The sequence below is a fragment of the Cavia porcellus genome, unplaced genomic scaffold, assembly GCF_034190915.1.
Source record: "Cavia porcellus strain 051 isolate PalLab524CR breed Dunkin Hartley unplaced genomic scaffold, mCavPor4.1 scaffold_21, whole genome shotgun sequence".
In the NCBI taxonomy this organism is placed as follows: domain Eukaryota; kingdom Metazoa; phylum Chordata; class Mammalia; order Rodentia; family Caviidae; genus Cavia; species Cavia porcellus.
The window spans coordinates 44,497,106-44,516,106 of NW_026947504.1; positions in this window are offsets into that span (position 1 = coordinate 44,497,106).

A 19,001-nucleotide genomic window follows, 5' to 3' on the forward strand; every position below is an offset into this window, starting at 1 on the left:
CCATATAGTCTCCCAAGTGTAAATACTGGTAAGAGTACATAAGATTTTATGGTAATCATGATTCCTCACTACATTGCTTTGAAGCCTTATAATATTTTCATTCATTAGAGTGGTTTTATTCTACTTTGTTTGATTTTATTATGTGTAATGGTATGAACAGCTATTTTGAAGAAAACAAGACATTATGGCAGCCATTGCTGTTTTAATATCATCTTTTTCTGAAGTCCTACCATGCTTTTGTTCTCCTGTTTCCATTGCTTCTATCATGTTGTGTCTTATTGGGTTTTAATATGTATGATAGTAAAAACAAATTTTCTATGGAAAATGAGATAATATAGTAGCTATTGTTCATTTTCTGTTATTTGGTTCTGAATGCCCTGTATTACTTTCATTTTCTTGAGTGGTTTTATACTATTCTGTTATGTTCGATACTATTGTATGTGAACATATGCTCAATTGTTTCAAAGAAAGAGACATTACAGTGGCTACTGTTAATATCCAGTTGTTTTGTTGTGAAGTGCTGTGTTGCTACATTGTTCTTAATCACTTTAGAATAAAATTTATAAAAAGAAATTACAGCAGTATTTATTATCTGGAGATAATTTAAGATGATTCATATATTTTGAATTATCTTGAGATAATTCATTTTATTTTGTGCATTACATTCTTTCCTTGGGAACTTTTTGGATTATCCAGCTGACAAGAGAAGGTACGAAGACACAGAGCAGTAACAAACCAGTACGTTGAACAAAGTTGGAACTTGAAATGCACACACGGGCACCTGCACCAGTCACTGCGGTAGCCTGGGAGACGTTTCCTCGTGGTAGACTGAAAAAGAGCTAGAGATACTCTTCCTAGAACTGTTTTCATAACCTTTCTTTTTTCTCACTGTTAGTGACAAACATTTTTATAACTATCACACTTCTCAACAGGTTTATGGGTGTCAGTGATTCACCTCTGTCATCCGTGCGCTTTGGCCACATCTGAGTTAACAGGGTAGAGAATACTAAGGTTCAAAACTTGTCATTTCCTATTTGGGTAAAGACTTTCAACTTGCACTTTTATTGTTGAAAAGGGGAGTGTGCTCACATAAATCAAGGCGGCAATCCATGTCAGTGGATTTTATAGTGTGTGTGTGTTCGTGTGTGTTTAAATTTTTAGCAGCACCTTAATGGATAGCCAGTCACGAGTATAAATGATGCTGACAAAGGAATGTGGTCAACTCTTACTCTACCTGACAAGCAGCCAGCTGTGTATTTTCCTTCCTATCTTTACATTCATGGTTGGCTCATTTTTAGTTTAAACTGGTTATACTGGGTCAATTCACACTATGTACACTAACAAGCAGAATTTTGTTGGGCGCAGAATTTTCTCCTTTATAGCAGTAGTTGCTGAGTCTTGTATTCCTCCAGTACTGACAGTTGTTTGATCAAAAACTGGTACAAAAGCTGCACAAGCTTAGCTGGCGGTTTTAACACTATTACAACACTACTGCCAGGCTGGGAGTCGTTATTAGTTTTAAGCTGACTCTCCTACTTTACATGGAAAATATACTTCTTTCAGCTTAACAAGTGGATCAATCCAGTTAAGTGGGGCTGGGGATTTAGCTCAGCGGCATAAGCGCCTGCCTTGCAAGCAGGCAGTTGTGAGTTCCATCCCTGGTACCGATAAAAAGGAAAAAGACAAAAAAAAAAGAAAGATCCAGTTACGTGATTTGGGAAGCTGAATTAAGCTATCTCTCTTTAGTTTCTCTCATTATCTGGTTGCTGCTAATTTTTCTTAGTGCTATTTATCCATGTGTTTCCCACTAACTGATTCTTATTATCAAGATATTTCTAGGAAAGAGGCACTATGGCGACTACTATTATGTTAGATTATTTGATGGTGAAACACAATGATGCTTGAATTGTTCACTTCTGACCTGCGTTGTTCTGTTACAATGTCCTCTCTTATCTCAATCTCCCCCCCTTTTAAAAAAAATTAATCTATTTTCTCTCATTTTTTTAATTAAGGGAAAACTAAATTAAAAAATAGCAGGACATATTATAGTAACATTCTTGGTTTTCCTATTAACCTGTTTTGAACCCCAGTATTGCTCTCCCGATCTTGTTCTGTTTGATTATCCTATATTCTATTTTGTTTGGTAGTATCAAGTTTGAGGATATAGGCAACCACTTTGAAGGCAATAATATATACTATGATGTCCATTATGGTTTGACTATTATCCTTTTTTTCTGAAGCCCTGTAATGTCTCCAGTGTAGGTTTTATTGGTCTTGTTCTGTACTGTTTTGATCAATTCTATTATACCTGATGATATAGGCAACTCAATTTAAAAATAGCAAGAGGCACAATGGTAACCACTTTTGATCACCTGGTATTCTATTTTTGCATCATGTACTATGCCCACCATTCTGTTCTAACTGACTCTGTTTTGCTTAGTCACATTTGGTTTTATTCTCTTCAAAACAAGTAATAAGAACTGTGGGAGTAATAAAACCCAAGAAGTCTAATTGTTATTGTAAAAAAGAGAAGAAAGGAAGGTGGACTAAGGGATATAACCGCAGGTATGTTTGAGTGTATAAGATGGAAAACCGTATTACTGAGCTTTTGTTGGATCATTGAATGGAACTGTCTACAATTTCACTGTATGAATGTCCACTTTATATGCTTTAATTTTATAATTTGGACAACTGTTTCTGGAAGATAATATAACATGTAACCTATTAACTGGTGATTTCTTACTGTATATTTTTTTCTTGAAATTCTCTATTACTTGTACCCTTTTACTGCTTTGTTTTTTCATGTCCTTTCTTTTTTTCTCTTTAAATAAATAAAAAAAAAAGATATTTCTGAGAGACGTTTATTGATAGTTGTTATGGATAGGAAAGTGGTGGTCAACTTAATGCCAGCTGGATTACATCAGCATGGTGCTGAGCATAGATGTCCCACTGGAGGAAAGTTGCCAGCACAAATAGAGACATGGAGAAGGAGAAGCTAGGCATTGAGGTGTGTTGAGGCATTGAAACATTGTGGGTTCTGCTACGAGTTGCTGTTTGAGCCTTGGAGAAGCTCTGGTCCTCATATAGAGCATTGCTTCCTGGCTCCAGAGAGGAAAACATGTGCCACTTGGTCTCCAGGATGAACTCATCACGTTGGCTTCCTGGCATGTACTAGATTGTGCTTGTCTTCGGAGGAGCTCGGGACTTCCGTGTGACTGAGGATGGCTGTGGTGCGTTTCAGGACAGCCATGGTCTTTGCTCTGAGTGTGACTTCTCGGCTCCAGTGTAGAACACTCAACATACCAGCACAGCTCCTTCATCCCGCTTCCACCTCTGACCTGTGGGCTTCCCAGCACCGATCCATAATAAGAGACTGGCATGAATCCTTCTTGTGGGGTCTGGACCTCCAGTTGGACCTGTGGGAGGCATTGTCAGGAGCTCTGGGTCTTCATCTGGACTCATGTGGGACATTGCTGTGGGATTCAGGCCCATGGCTAAACATTCTATGTCTTTAGTGTTGTGGATAGATTTCTTGCATCTTCTTGTGTTAACTGTGGGTGACCACCATAAAACAATATTATAAACTCCATGTCCTGATTCTAATTGTCCTCACAATCCCTGAGTATAACAATGGTATCTTGCAATATATATTACATTCCCTCATTTTGCTTGCTTTGGAGCTTTTGAAAGTAAGATGTAGTGCTTTGTGTTGCTTTCAGCATCCACTTAAATCACTGGGCTGCATGTTTAAACTTGTGGTTATTACCTTTTATAATAATTATGTGTAAATTTGTAATTTTATTGAGAGTACTCTGCCAAGAACAAATATTTAAATTTCATGACATATGAGTGATAGAAAATAACACTGGGAGAATAATTTCTTTGGGTTTCGGTGAGTACTTTTCTCATGCATTCTACGAGCTGCACTATAATTTAGTGACAGTTCTTTCCATTTAAGGATGTACATCATTTGCTAACACTTTTGGTATGAAGGAATTTTGCAAACACAGCACTTTATACTTTGAGTATATGTCTTGTAGATGCAGCATCAATGTAAAAACCACTTAGGACTCACATTAAAAGTTATAGAAAGTTATTTAGAGTTCATTTGTCAATTAGCTTATTGGACACCTATACATTTTGATGCTGGTATTTTGATATTTTGGTCGTATTTTGGTGCTGACTCATTAGGAAACAATTTGAGTTTTCAGATTTTAGTGAACTGTGTTTATATGATAAATCATATAAATAAAAAAACTTCATTGAATCAGAACAAATCAGAAAAAGCTCCCTTTTTTCATAAGCACAAACCTGTTTTTCTCCTTTTTGAATTTGAGAAGTACATATCTCTCCTATAGAAGTCTATAATCAATAATGTTTGTTTCTCACTCAGTAACACTTTGTTCTCAAATGGAATCTTTAAAAGGTTTGATGGCTTTACTGTGATTATGATTTCTTTCTTTGTATCTACTGCCTTAATCTTAGCACCATGTAACTGTTCTTGCCCACAACTTGACGGCTGATGTTAAGATCTGTGTGCTCCTTTACAGGTTAGGCTGGAACAGCCATGGTAGAATTTAGGCAGCTGAAGCTTTTCCAGGTGAGGTCTGATTGGAGGTTGTTGTCACTCTGATGGTGGCATCTATGACAGATACCCCCTATGCCACTAAACCTCAACCTATGTAATACCTTGTGACATTTTCTAAATGCAAATGAAATAAAATATTCAATGCAAAGAACTAGGTATAATAAGAAAAGGAAAAAAAGTAAGATACAAGCCATCAATTTAATACAGAATTTTTTTATGTCATATTTCTAATATCTTATTTTTCATTTCTTATTCTAGACTGGACATATTCTATTTAATTATATATTTTTCTCATTATATTTAACTTTAATTGCTGGATATATCTGCACCGAATTCTTTGCATACATCCACCATAACTTTATTCATAATCAAACCTTGAAATTTACCCTATTTTGTGACAAAGTGTGAATATTATCCTTTCTCTAGATTACATTAGCAAATTGTCTTAAATTATAGCTCTGGGTCCAGTGCAAGCTAATGACATTTTAAGGCATTTAAGGCATTTGTTTTCCAAATTGCCATCTAAGTGGGCAGTCACTATATACAGTCCATCAGCAATACATAAATGTGCCTATTTTAACATGCTTTTATTGCCTGGCAGAGTACTAAATAAATTATAATTCTGCCTGATTTACTTTCAAGCAAGAAAACACATTTTCTAATTATTTTTGAGATAAAATGCTTTTAGGCAATTATCTGAATTTTGCTTGAATAGCCAATGTTTTAAAATAGAGAGTAGGGCTAGTTCCTGAGAAATAGCTTTTTGAGTTTAAACATTAATATATTTTTACCTTCCATAGTTCATGTTTTTTATGGGTTTCAAAGGATATTTTTAGAAGATTTAACTGCAGTTGTTTTATACAGTTGATAAGCAAGTACTTAATAAATGCCAATATGTAACAGACTTGCCAAATTAACATTTATGTTTGTATAAAATATGACTTGGCATTTTAGATCTTAAAATATTCTAATTATACCACAACAAGGTAAAATGATAGAATGTCAAATAGGTGATTTTTAGCATAACAATGACACTGATTTAAAGAAAGAGGGCCAAGTTTTCAGAAGTAACTAAAATTTGTAGGTTCAAACATTGTATTTTAAGGGAAGGTTTAATGTAAATCATTGTAAAAGTGAACATTCAAAACCTGGATATAGATACGCACATTGTCAATATCTGCAATTTAGTATTCAGAAAATGAGTTTTATCTATAGTCACAGTGTCTGGTTTTTAGTTAAAATTTTCCACGTTCTGACACTTTAATTGTTTCAAAAAATATTGTTATCTACGAGTTTTCACTCTTTTCACTGAAATCTTCTTCCTGAAAACGATGCATCTCAGCAACACAAAATTCACAATTCAGTTTGCATGCATTAAAAAAAAAAAAAAAAAAAACTTACTACCTTTCTCACTGAGCTTTTCCTTTGAGAATACTGCTAACTCCATTCCTAACAGAAAAACTGCTCTGCACATTTACAGGAAGAAAGGAATGAGTTTCCTTGGCAACGGGAGCCATGTGCAATCTCTCAGAACAGCTCCTCCTACACTCCAGTTTCCTAGGTAGCAGGCTGCATGTGTTTCATAAAGACAATGGGATAATGGGAAAGATATTACCCTGCTCAACACTGCATGAGAAAAGCTTCAATGGGCAAGATGCATTTGCTAAAATGACTGGTAATTTTAGGGGAAATATTAATTGTATGATGCGGTCACTTCCTCTGTCTAATTAGGAATTAGAAATTTCATTTAAGATCCAAAATGTATTAAGTATTCATCTACTTTCCTTTTTTTTCCCCTATGGGTGAAAGTAACCACCTCTCATTCTATTTCATCCCTATTATGCCATTACCAAAGTAGTAGCTCGCATATGCAGCCAGCTAAAACCAAAGTGGAGCTTCAGGTGAGCACTTTCAGGTTACATGGTGACTACTCATAGGACCCAATTCTGTCATCAAAGCTGAGATGCTAATTCTTTATACTACAAGAATAGAAGAGACTGCATTGATCTCAAATGGACTGTACTGTATCACTACAGCTTAAAATGTTTGAATAAAACTTGCCTATAGATCTAAAAATGCTAGTAGATAAATGATGCATGGCCTAGAGGACTAAATAATTGTTATAAAATTTAAAGAAAGATGAAACATTGAAAAAATTGATTATATACAGTCAATATTCATGTTTATCGTCACAGGCAAAAGAATCGGTGAGGAAAGTTAAGGAGATGCATTTACGTTATGTAAATTCCTCTAGTTTTCTCATATGCAAACATTCAGAAGAAATTGAAAAGCAGAAGTGCATTGTTAAATATGGACAGAGCTAACTTAAAATTTTCTGGCTAATTAGAAATCTCTACAAGTCATAATTGTTTTAAAATTGTTTTTCAAACTTCTTTGAATTCTTAAATTTGCATGATAGCAATTTCTATCCTCTGACACACAACTCCTTGTTTTTCACAAGATGGTTAAATATAATTATCTATTGAGTTGCATAGAAAAAATATCATTTGTCTGTTATCAGTCAGCTCCGGAGCAGTGTGAGTTTCAAGTTTCATGCAACTCAAAGAGTACAGTAGAGTACAGTATTTAAACCTGTTTTGCTGAACACTTGAACAGAACACCTTTACAAGAAGAATCAGAAAGTGATAATATACAATGTCCGCATTTTAATACCCTTTTGTAATCATTAGTTTATGTGTATGACTATTTTTGAGCAAAAGCTAAGACAAATTTCAACAAAATTTTGCAACACAAATCTTTTTACATAGCTTTTCCAAATGTATTTAGTTTCTTTCCCTTAATTCCCCATAGCCTTTCCAATCAATCACTTAACTGTTAGATTAACTGAAATTCTACATCTTTCCTTAATATATCATAGATCTTTTTTAGATAGCAAAGCTGTTTTAATAAATATCTTTTACTCCTGCATATAAATAAGTAACTTATAAATTCCTCCTCTGGTGGACACTTGGTTTAATTTTGAGTCCACATATATACTTATTTAATTATTTTTTCTACTTGCATGATTCTAAAAAGCAAGTCATAAGATTTGAAAGTTAGTTTTAGAAAGTGTTATTGAGAGTATAATGATAAGTTGTAAAGAATTTATGACAATAGCACATAGCTGGTAAATGCACAATATACTGCCTAACATACTCCATTTGTAAATTTACTTATCTAACTGGGAAAATTGGCTGTTTTATTCAGCAAAATCTTTTTAAAAATCCTGTTCTTAAAGGACCTTCCTTTTCTTTCTCATAATGCTAAATACAAATTTCCTACTTCTATTTGCAAAACAAAAATGAAATAATGGTATAGAGAACAATTATTTATTTAGTTACTTATTTAGTTAGTGTTAATTTTAGTAAGCACTAGATATAAAATATTGCTTAAGGTGAAAAAATCAATTATTTATATGTGCTAAGTAAACATCTTGTTCCACTTTCAATCATCTTTATAATATAATTTTATCTGGCAATTCCATTTACATTGCTTTTGTGTATAACTAAAGTTTAAAGCCTGACATGGTTAGTGTCTAAGATACGCTTTGATTTGCTTTAATAATGATGAACCAGGAATATATATGAATATCTATGAAATATTTGAAAGTGAGCAAAACAAGAAGAGGAAATTGCTAACACCTGGCTTGATTATGTGGAAGCAAGACTGATTCTGATGACTTAAAAATATTCTTCATTTTGTAACTAATACATTGCCTTGTGACATAGTGATTTCCAAGAAAGAATATCACAGTAATTCATTTTACTCACATAAATAACACTAAAATTTAGGTTATAGGTGATATACATACTATAAATACATATAATTTTCATTGCTTGATTTGTATGTTTAGTATTTCACCTAAGAAAAATAGTTTTGAATTAAATATTTACTTAGTTTGATAAAGAAATTATTTAATTGTCATCCAATGTGGCATACAGATCTTTTGCTTGGATGAATTAACCAGACACTGTCTCTGGGCACTTTTCCATTTTTAAGATACTCTAAATCATGATATGATTTTGTAATATGTGTTTGAAAGTTTTATAAGCCATTGAACATTATTTTTAATTTTTTAAAGTTTTTTTTTTAATTTTAAAGAGGATAAAACCAAGGGAAATAACATAAAAAAAAAAAAAATCCGGTATAAGTGGTATAAGTGATACAGGTCTTCAAAACCTTACAAAATCAGCAATAGTTACTGTAATTCCCTTTGTTGTTTTCAAAATAACTGCAGATACTTTGGACATAGTAAAATTTGAACAGAACAGAGTAGAGTAGAAACACAAAACAAAACAATGAATGTGATAAAGGACTTCAAAATAAGCCAATAGTAAATCCAAAATGGCTACTGTAATATATCCTGTTATCTTTTAAATAGATGCTCACATCATCAGATTTAACATAATCAAACAAAACAAAAGGAAATAAAATCCAACCCAAGAAAACACTGAGTTTATATGGTTTCCAGGCGGGATCACATCCTAGTGGGGCCTGGTTCTCTCCTCCTGCAGTCCACAAATGGTCCGGACTACAGAGAGAGGCTTGGGTCTGGCTCTCCCCACCCTAGCAGTGGCCCACTCGTGGTGATGGATTCCAGGCAGGGATCGAGTCTATCAGATTACATTACATTAGAATCATAACATTTTGCCCCTGGTCCCCAAAGACTCATACACATACCTTTACGCAAAAGGCATTTAGTCCATCTGCAAGGTGCCTGCCCAACATGGTACAGGACAGTGCATCCCTTCAATCCTCTGCCCTTAATTCTTTTTAAATCATTTTAGCTGTTTGCCACGCAGGGAAGATTTATACTTATTTTCAACAAAATTGTTAATCTACCTAAAACTAGCAGAACTTAGTTTTTGCTTACATGGTGTAATTATGGTACCTGTTCTTAAGAAGCCTTGCTAACAGTTTTGAATATAGGAAAGATTTCCTACATGAAACTAGAAAATTAAAATTTCCCAAGACAAGCAATCTACGTATTTGTAAATGGTATAAGAACACGCTTGAAGAAAGCTTCAAAGTGATGGAAACTATTTAATTTCAAGGCTTTTTGAAACTATAAAAATTAATCTGAAAATTTAAATGACTATGGGAAGCATTCAAATTTGACATTTAAAACTTTATTCTTTGGGCTCATAAAACTACATGGAACTATAAACTGGATCTTTGCAAAAAATCTCCTTTCTTTTCCTGTGAGGTAATACATGTTCTTATATGACTTCTATGTCCACGAGATTGCAGGGAAGAATCTTTTCTTCTGTACAACAATATTGTTTAAAATATTGTTAATTATATTAAGTTCATATTGAGAAATTCTAGTCCTACAGTGACTAACTTCCTTTTATTTGCTATTTCCTTAATAAAAATATCAGGAAATGCAAAATTTCTGTGAAAAATAATATAGAGCTTTCTACACATGCTGTATAATAAACTATCTGATGCAACAATAGACATTGCCCCATCATTAGTAAAGAATAATATTTAGCTACTTAAACTTTCAGTAATTGCGCTTTCTCAAAATTTGGACAAATACAACTAGACATAAGCAATGTAATTATACTTGACAAAGTATAAAGACAGAATAAATAGCCATAAAATCTATCAAACCAGTCCAAGAACTAAAATACAGTCAGTGACTTAAATTATCTATTGCTATTTCTGTTCTTATCTCCTTCTGTATTTTGAAACACATTGTTTATTTTTTCTTGCTAAGTTAATGAATGTATAATAATATATGAGGTGGTCTTATGAAATTAAAGTGCTCTTATTCAAAAACACACTTCTAATATCAATTTGTGTTCAACTGAAATTCATTGACTATAACGCAGTAAATTTTGGGTTTTGAGTGCTTCTCTTTCTGCTAATGTAAAGCATTGTTGGGAATACTCTGTCAGATGCGGTACACACAGACAGGGTGTGGGTGTAGGTCTGTGAATCAAGTTACTGTCTAAAGAGACAGAAATCTTTAGAGAATGATGCTAAACTGTTTTTAAATGAAATCTGATTGTATTATTTGACATCCTAATTTTGAAATCTGAGCGAATACAATTTTCAGTTGTGTTTTAATTACATCTTTAGATTAATACTGATTATTGCTAAAGTTTCCCATGCTAATTAGGCTAACCTTTTTTGTTATTTATTTCACCTATTTGTTTCTGGGCTTTTAAAAAATTTTGTTATTGATTTTAAGACTATCTTTGTATTTTACAATCCTAAACTTTATAGGAATTGGAACATATGTTACATACATATACTTGTGTTTTCTCCCATTTTTAGTTTATGATGTCTTGAATAAGTACTTTCACTGTTTTTCTTTTTGGTAGTTTTTATTTTTAGCAGGATGTTTGAAGTAAACAACGTTCTTTGCAAAGAGTCTGTTCTTGTGTATATCTGAATTTCCTGTACTTTGCATGGCCTCCCTCCCCCACTCTGTATCTTTGATCCCTTTTGCATTATAGAGTTTCATTTTTTTACACAGAACAATGAGTTTTGTAACATTAAAAATGAATTTGAGGAAATTTTGATTTAAAATATGATGGAGTAGCTTGTAGAAATCAAATATCCAGTCAAAGAAAACGCAGGGAAAAGCTGAATAAATTATAGTAGCTGGTCAGATGTATGGGTGAATGGATAGATGCATACAGCCAGAGCTGCCCAGCTAGTCAGATGAATACATGCACACACACATGCACACATGTATACATAATACATGGAATATTTATTAGAAAGTACTTGAGAATTAGTTGGGCAAGCTAAACCTGTGGGAAAAATTTGAAGAAGACAGAACAAGGGAAGTCATCATTTCTGCAGTGCACTGATCTCAGAACATCTGTACTTTCTGAAGATAAGTAAAAAGCTAGCGATTAGTCAGGGTCCCAGAACTAGTTCAATACTACAGCTGAACTATTAATTAGCTTCTCAAAACTGTACAGAAATGAATGTCTGCCTTTTTAGATGCAAGAAGAGGATCTTTATTTTAAAATTTTTTATTCAAAATATATAGGTCTTTTAGTCTTTTCTAAAAGGATCTTTTATGTGTATTAACTGCCAAAGAAATAATAATGACAATAAAATGATAATAGTTCTTCCTAAATCTTATCAAATATCCTGATTCTAAATATAAATAAAATTGCAAAATAAACTCATACTATCCTTCAGGCATGGTGGATACAATTTATCTTTAGTAACAATTTCTCATGAACTGGATACCCTGGGCAGTATCTCTTCTCTTATTTGAATGGAAGCATCTTGTAGTTTATTTGTAGTGTTTTTCTTGAAGAAACTTCATACAAGAGTGATTCTTTTTTCTTTTTTTGGTATCGGTAATTGAACTCCATCCTTGCACTTGCCAGGCAGGCATTTATGTCACTGCGCTAAATTCCTAGCCCACAACAGCTATAATTCTATAATTCTATAGTTGCTGCACTAATTTATCTTCTCATCAGTGTCTGAGTGTCTTTTCCTCCACAATCTTCCTACCATTTACTATTGAATGAAATCAGCATGCCAAGCAGATACCTACATGTTCCTGTTTATTGTCTCATTGTTCATAATAACTAAGATATGGAATCTACCTAGATGCCCAACAATAGATGATGGAAGGAAATGTGGTATGCACACAAAGTAATGTCATTCAGCCATAAAAATGACATCCTCATGTGCACCAAAACAAATGAAACTGGAGAATGTATGGTAAGTTAAGCCAGACACAGAAACATTCTGCATATTGTGTTCAATGGTGAGAAGTAGATTTGCATATGGAATACTGATAACCAGATACTGAAAAGGTGATGATAGGGGAATTGAGAAGTTTCAGATAACTGGTACCCACACTGTGGTTAAATGGAAGTAATAAATTCCAGTGTTCTACAGCACAGTGGATTTCCCATTGTCCAGAATAACCTAGAACAACATTTATGAGTAACTAGACAATGAATGTATGAATGCTTCCAATAGAATTAATGACAAGGAGTTGGAATTGTCATTCACTTTCAGTGACAATACACATTGTATACTTGTATCTAATTAACAAGTGTGCCTCATTATAAAATTACAATAGTTAATTAAAAAAACCAATGGAAAAACAATAAAATGGTTATATAAAAATAGTGGAAGATATGCCAATAATTTTGTGTTCATTTTCCAGAAAACATTTAGAATTGATTTTATGTTTAACACTGTGGAAAAGATTTGTGGATTCTTTCTTTCTTTCTTTCTTTCTTTCTTTCTTTCTTTCTTTCTTTCTTTCTTTCTTTCTTTCTTTTTGGTACTAGGGATTGAACTCACAACCATGCACTTGCAAAGCAGGTGCTTACACTACTGAGCTAAATGCCCAGCCTGAAATGTTTTTTTTTTTTGAAGCTTTTTGTTGGTCAGCTAGACTTTATTCAGAGCTGAATGGTCTGTCTTCAGAATGCCTTCCCTGAAACATCCATTTAAATTGGCCAATCCCTAAACTTTGGTTGCTATTGTACTACTTTAATCTCCCATAAAATACACATCTTCTATTGAAATGATGTGGTTACTTGTTTCTTCTTTCATTTGTTAAAGTCATACAAAAGCTCACAAACAGTGACTTCATTCTCTTACTTGTATTTCAAACTCCAAAGATCTTTTCCTAACAAGGTATTTATTTGAAAATAAATGGATGAATAATGAGTGAAGTATTTTTCTTCTGAGTGAAGGGTATATTTTTTGTGAGAATTATCTTAGAAACTTGTAATCTTAAAAGCATTGTATCCAGGGATGTCATTTTCAAACATATAGATCATTTTTCAAGAGCCAGCATTTGCTAATAAATACTCATTAAATTAAAATAGTGTGAGAAGTCCAAAATAAAGCATATGCATCCAAATATTGTTTTTTTTTTTTTGTTAATTGAAGAGATATTACTGTTTCTGAAATTGGAGAATGGCATTTTATTAACATTACTCTCAACAGCTTTTACTTAAAATTGCCCATATAGCATGTATATGTTCAAGTGAATACTTCATAAACATCCATACGTGTGCTTTTACACACACACAAACACACACGTGTGTGCATTCCAACTTGAGTCTTATTCTTTATTAAGTAAAAGACGCAAAGTTTGGTTTGAGTTGAAATGACTCTATGTAACTTAATAATTTTAAAACACTTGAATTCAGTTATACTGAGAGTTTCACTTTGTGATCACATGATGAAGATATACAGGCATTCTTCTTATCCGTAAAAAAACTGGTTCCAGGAAATCTGTGGATGCTCAAACCCCTTCTAACAAGTATCACAACATATGTAACTTGAAGATATTGTAATTTTGATTCCAGTACACTACATAAAAGGCAATACTGTAATGTCACATGAATTTTTGGTTTCCCAATGCACATAAAATTTATACTTATCTATGATCTAGTGCCAATATTTTTATGATTAAAAATGTACATACTGCAAAAAGAAATGCTTTCTTGCTAAAAAGTTGTGATTTTCAGAATTATTGAGAAACAAATGTTGCTAAAAGATTTGGTCAACTGAGGGTAGACACAAACCTTCAATTAATTTTTTAAAAAAACAGCCTGTGAAGCTCAGTGAATCAAATTACCATATGAAAAAGTGTGCCTGTCCTTTAAATTGTCCCTAAATTATTAATAATAACTAGTACTTTGCAAATGCTATGAGATGAGTTGGTTTACTGTGCTTTTTAGGGAATAATGGAAGAAAATCTGTATTCTGTGGTACAGATGCAGCATTTTTCTTTCCAAAATATCTTCAATTGGTGGTTGGTTGAATCCACATATATGGAAGGCTGACTGTACTAATTTTAACTACTGAATCAGAATGCCATGTAAAATCAACTGAGACTGTGAAAAGGCAAATCTCTAGAGGAGAAAATACAATCTTGACATGGTATATTTGAAAAGGCAAATCTTTGCTAAAAAGGAAAAACAAAATCTTGAATTATTTCATTTAATTTTAAAATAACACATCAGGCTAGTAGTTTTTAGGGACTTTTAAACTCAGGCCTCTAATGAAGCTTCTCTATAATCGAGATGCCAATACTTCAAGTGCATTTTAGAAAGCTAGAAAAAAAGGATTTTGAAAGTTTTTACAAAACACACGTGATGTTTGAAGAGATATATTTAGCTTGATTTAAAAAGTCAAACAGCAAACTTACGTATCAAAACATCATGTTGTTTCATTAACATATATATATATATATATATATATATACTTGTATGCTTTGCATATCACTTAAAAGTAAATTCAATTAAAAATTAAGAACATAAGCTTCTAAAGAATTAGAAAAGAATTAGGCATAGTCTGTATAGTTGTTTCCACCGGCAGCATTATCTACCACTATCTCCAGCTTCTTTAAAGGTGCATGTCAGTAGCCCTAGAAATCATCAGACCTGCAGAGTTTAATAGCCAGTGTTACTCCTGGAAATGAACAAAAGATCACGCAGCAGGAAATGTCCATGAGAAACATCAATTCTCAGCATAAAATGTCGAAAAACACATCGCCATTAGCAGACAAAGTAGCTAGAGTGTGACATTTCGCTGTATTTTCGCCCCTGGAATCAGTTGGGCTAAGCAAGTGCTCTACTTGTCAATGCCTCATTTATAAGGTAACATAATTCAACTGTGTCTCTTCAATAATCAATTAGTCACTGCAGCGAGTGTTAATCTGTTATTAAGTAGCTTTTTTGAGTGCTCCTTCATCAACAACAATTTCCCAGCTGGAAACCAAAAGAAAAATTGATACAAATAAAAGTTGTTTGTCACATTGGTCTTTATGACAATAGGGAAAAGAATCTGTAAATCACATGCAGTATAAAGAATTATTTTTGCTTAGAAAATGTCGATAAGAGAATTGGAGAAGTAACATTTTAAACTGAAAAACTGAGATACACAGTAGGAATGAGTCTGTTTATGAATGACACTACATGGATTTCAGTCTGCTAAACTGTTTCTTAATTTTAAGTCACCAGAAATAAGTAAAGACACGAAACAAGAGTTAATAATTTTCTTTTAATTTAAATATATTTCCACTCAAATTGAGGCCGGAATTTATTTTTGGAAATATCTAAAATTGTTTCTTTTTATTTTACACACCTGCATTTTCTAGACTCCATCAGTCATTTGCACATGAAATGAAATGTCTTGTTTTCCTTTCTGTCTACTAAAGAAAATGTTTGTCTCTTTCTAGGCTGTCTTGAACCTCAGTGAAACTGTTCAACGAAAAAATTTTTCTCATTCTCTCTTACATAAAGCATTTTTTTCCTTTATTCTTCACATTTATTTCAATTTTGTGAAGCAGTCCAATGTTTCCCTATAAAAAAATAACTAAATGCTTTTCCTTAAATGTCATGGTATGTCTTTGAATGGCTACAAGATAAAAGGAGACAGTTTCACTTAATTTAATAGTGCATTAAATGAATAATGTGATTTTTAATAAAATTGTTTATGAAGAGAAGATAATATGACATATTACTAATGGTAATATTTCTATAGAAATTCTTATAACAGAAAAATGTCAAATATTAATTTTCATTTATACTAAATGGTGGACTTAGGTTTTGGAAAAATTATAATAAATATATTTTAAATGTCTATCCAGTTTCTTAAGTATTAAGAAAACATTAAGAAACAAAATATACAACAAATTGAATAGTGTTAAATCAAAATAAAACATTTTTCTTTCTTATAAAAAGATAGATTTAGCCTTTTATACATAACATTTGGAACAAAAAAAACTTTTCTTTCCAACAAATATTGCAAGAATTCAAGTACAACTATGACTGGAGAAACTCAAAAGGAACTTTATCTAAATCATCTGTGCGATAGCTCCAATATGTGGATTGAAATAATTTTTGATATTATGTAATGAAGGCCTAGCTCAATTCAAACACGGAGTTTAAAATTAAAATTTCCACATGTGTAGAAGACTTGCGCAAAAGTTAATGTGTTCTTTCATATGCACAAAGGTTAGATTAAATATTTTTGGGGTGAAAACCTAAAGATATTCATGCTACTCTTTAAGCATAATTAATTCAAATTGAAGAATTTTGAAAACAAAAACAATAATTAGTAGAAGTAAATACAGAGACTTCTCTTGAGAATACATGAAAAAACTGAGATGATTATATATGAAATTATAAAAGAACTTAAAATAATTATTGATAAAAAGAATATCAACAATAACTAGAATTTTTTAAATGGACAGGGACTCCTAGTAATTATAAAATAATGATTGAAATAGAATGTGACTAAGTAGTGTAGTGTAATTTGGAGTAGCTTAGTAACTCTTGAAACACAATATTAGCAGAAGATATTTTCAAGAATGTTATTAGATTTTAATAAACACTCAGAGAAGAGTCCATCTGCTTGGGCTTTGTAACTTGAAATGTTCATGCAAATTTTACAGTGATAGTAGTAGAGTTAACAATGTGTATGGGATTTTATAACTAATGTTAAAAGTACAAAGCTAGTGTCAGAAGGATTCTTACCATACATGCAGCATTGTACTGCTTATCTACATCTAAACACTTGAGTAATTTCAATGAATTTTATTTAAAGGGGAAAAAACAGTATAATTCTGTAATACAGAATTACAAAAAAAGGTAAGAAATCACTAGCTAATAGATTACATATTGTCATCTTAGAAATAGTTGTTCAAGTTACAGGATTAAAGCAAACAAAGTGGACATTCAAACAGTGAGACTGCAAACAGTTCTGTTCAATGATCTAACAAATACTTAGTAATATGGTCATCTATATTAACATATTTAAACACACTTGCAGTTGTATCCTTTAGAGCACTTCTTTTTTTCTCTTTTTTACAACAAAATTTACACATTTTGGGTTTTATTACTCTCATAGTTCTTACTACTTTTTTTTGGAAGAGAATAAAACCAAATATGACAGAACAAAGCAGTCAGTCAAAACAAAGGATAGACATAGCACATGATGTAAAAACAGAATACAAGGTTATCAACAATGGTTAGCATAATGCCTCTTGCTTCCTTAAAAAAATGCCTTTATCATTAGGTATAATAAAATTGAACACAACGGTACAGAACAAGACCAATAAAACCTAAACATTGAAAACATTACAGGACTTCAAAAGAAGATAATAATCAAACCAGAATGGGCATCATAGAGAATCTTATTGCCTTCAAAGTAGTTGCCTATACCCTCAAACTTGATACTATCAAACAGAATGGAACAGAGTATAAAACAAGATAGTGGGAGTAATACAGGGCTTCAAATCAAGTTAATAGGAAATCAAAAAAGTTACTATAATATATCCTATTTTTTCCATTAATTAAAAAATAATAATAAAAAATACATAAATAATTTTTTTATGAAAAGGGGAGATTGAGATAAAAGAGGACATAACAACATAACAATACAGGCCAAAGCATGACAATTTCAGCAACCTAGTGCTTCACCACAAGATAATCGGACTTAATAGTAGTTACCATAGTATCTCTTTCCTTGAAATATTTGAATATAACTTTGTATACTATAGCATCAAACATATCAAGATAGTGTGAAACCATTGAAGTGGATGAAAGTATTACTGGGCATTTAGAACCAGCTAACGGAAAATGAACAATGGTTTCTATATTATCTCTTTGCCTATAAAAAATTTTGTTTATACTATCACATATAATAAATCCAGTAAGATACAATATAATAAAACCAGTGGAGACCTGTGATGAAATGAACAGCTATTTTGAAGAAACAAGACATCATAATAGCTAGTGCTGATTTAATATCATCCTGTTTTGAAGTCCCACCAAACTGTTGCTCTTCTGTCTCAATGAGCTATTTATCCTTTGACATATGTATGTTACAAAATTATAGTGGAAATCAAGATAAAGAGAAAAAAATCATAGAGTTATCCTTGATGGCAGAGCAGCTGAGGTAAAGAAATGGAATACAATTAAGAAATGGCAAAGTAAAATCCTTAAAATTACTGACTGGATTAAATTACATAAAATGAAGTTAGAGAACATATGTTTTTGGTCCATCATATTTTGTAATCTGTATAAAATATAGTTTTCCACACATAGTTATTTGATGATTAATTAAGGTAATTCAAGCAGATAGTGATTACTTGAGAACTGAATTTGAATTAGTTAGACATTGTATGCAATTAATCACTAAAATCAAGCTTTGTGTATGTATAGATGGTGGCCAACAGGGTAGAACATAAATTTCATGTGCACAACTCTGTCACAGGGAAGAACTAGGACAACAAAAGGTAAGAGCATGTTATCAGGAGAGAAATTAAAGAAGACAGTTCTAGAAATCAAGGAAGTAACAGGAGCCCTAAATTGCACCAAGAGTCAGCGAGTTGGAAAGGCAAACTAGGAAAAGAGAAAGCAAATTAGTACTTGTGACCAAAATGCCTGAATAGACG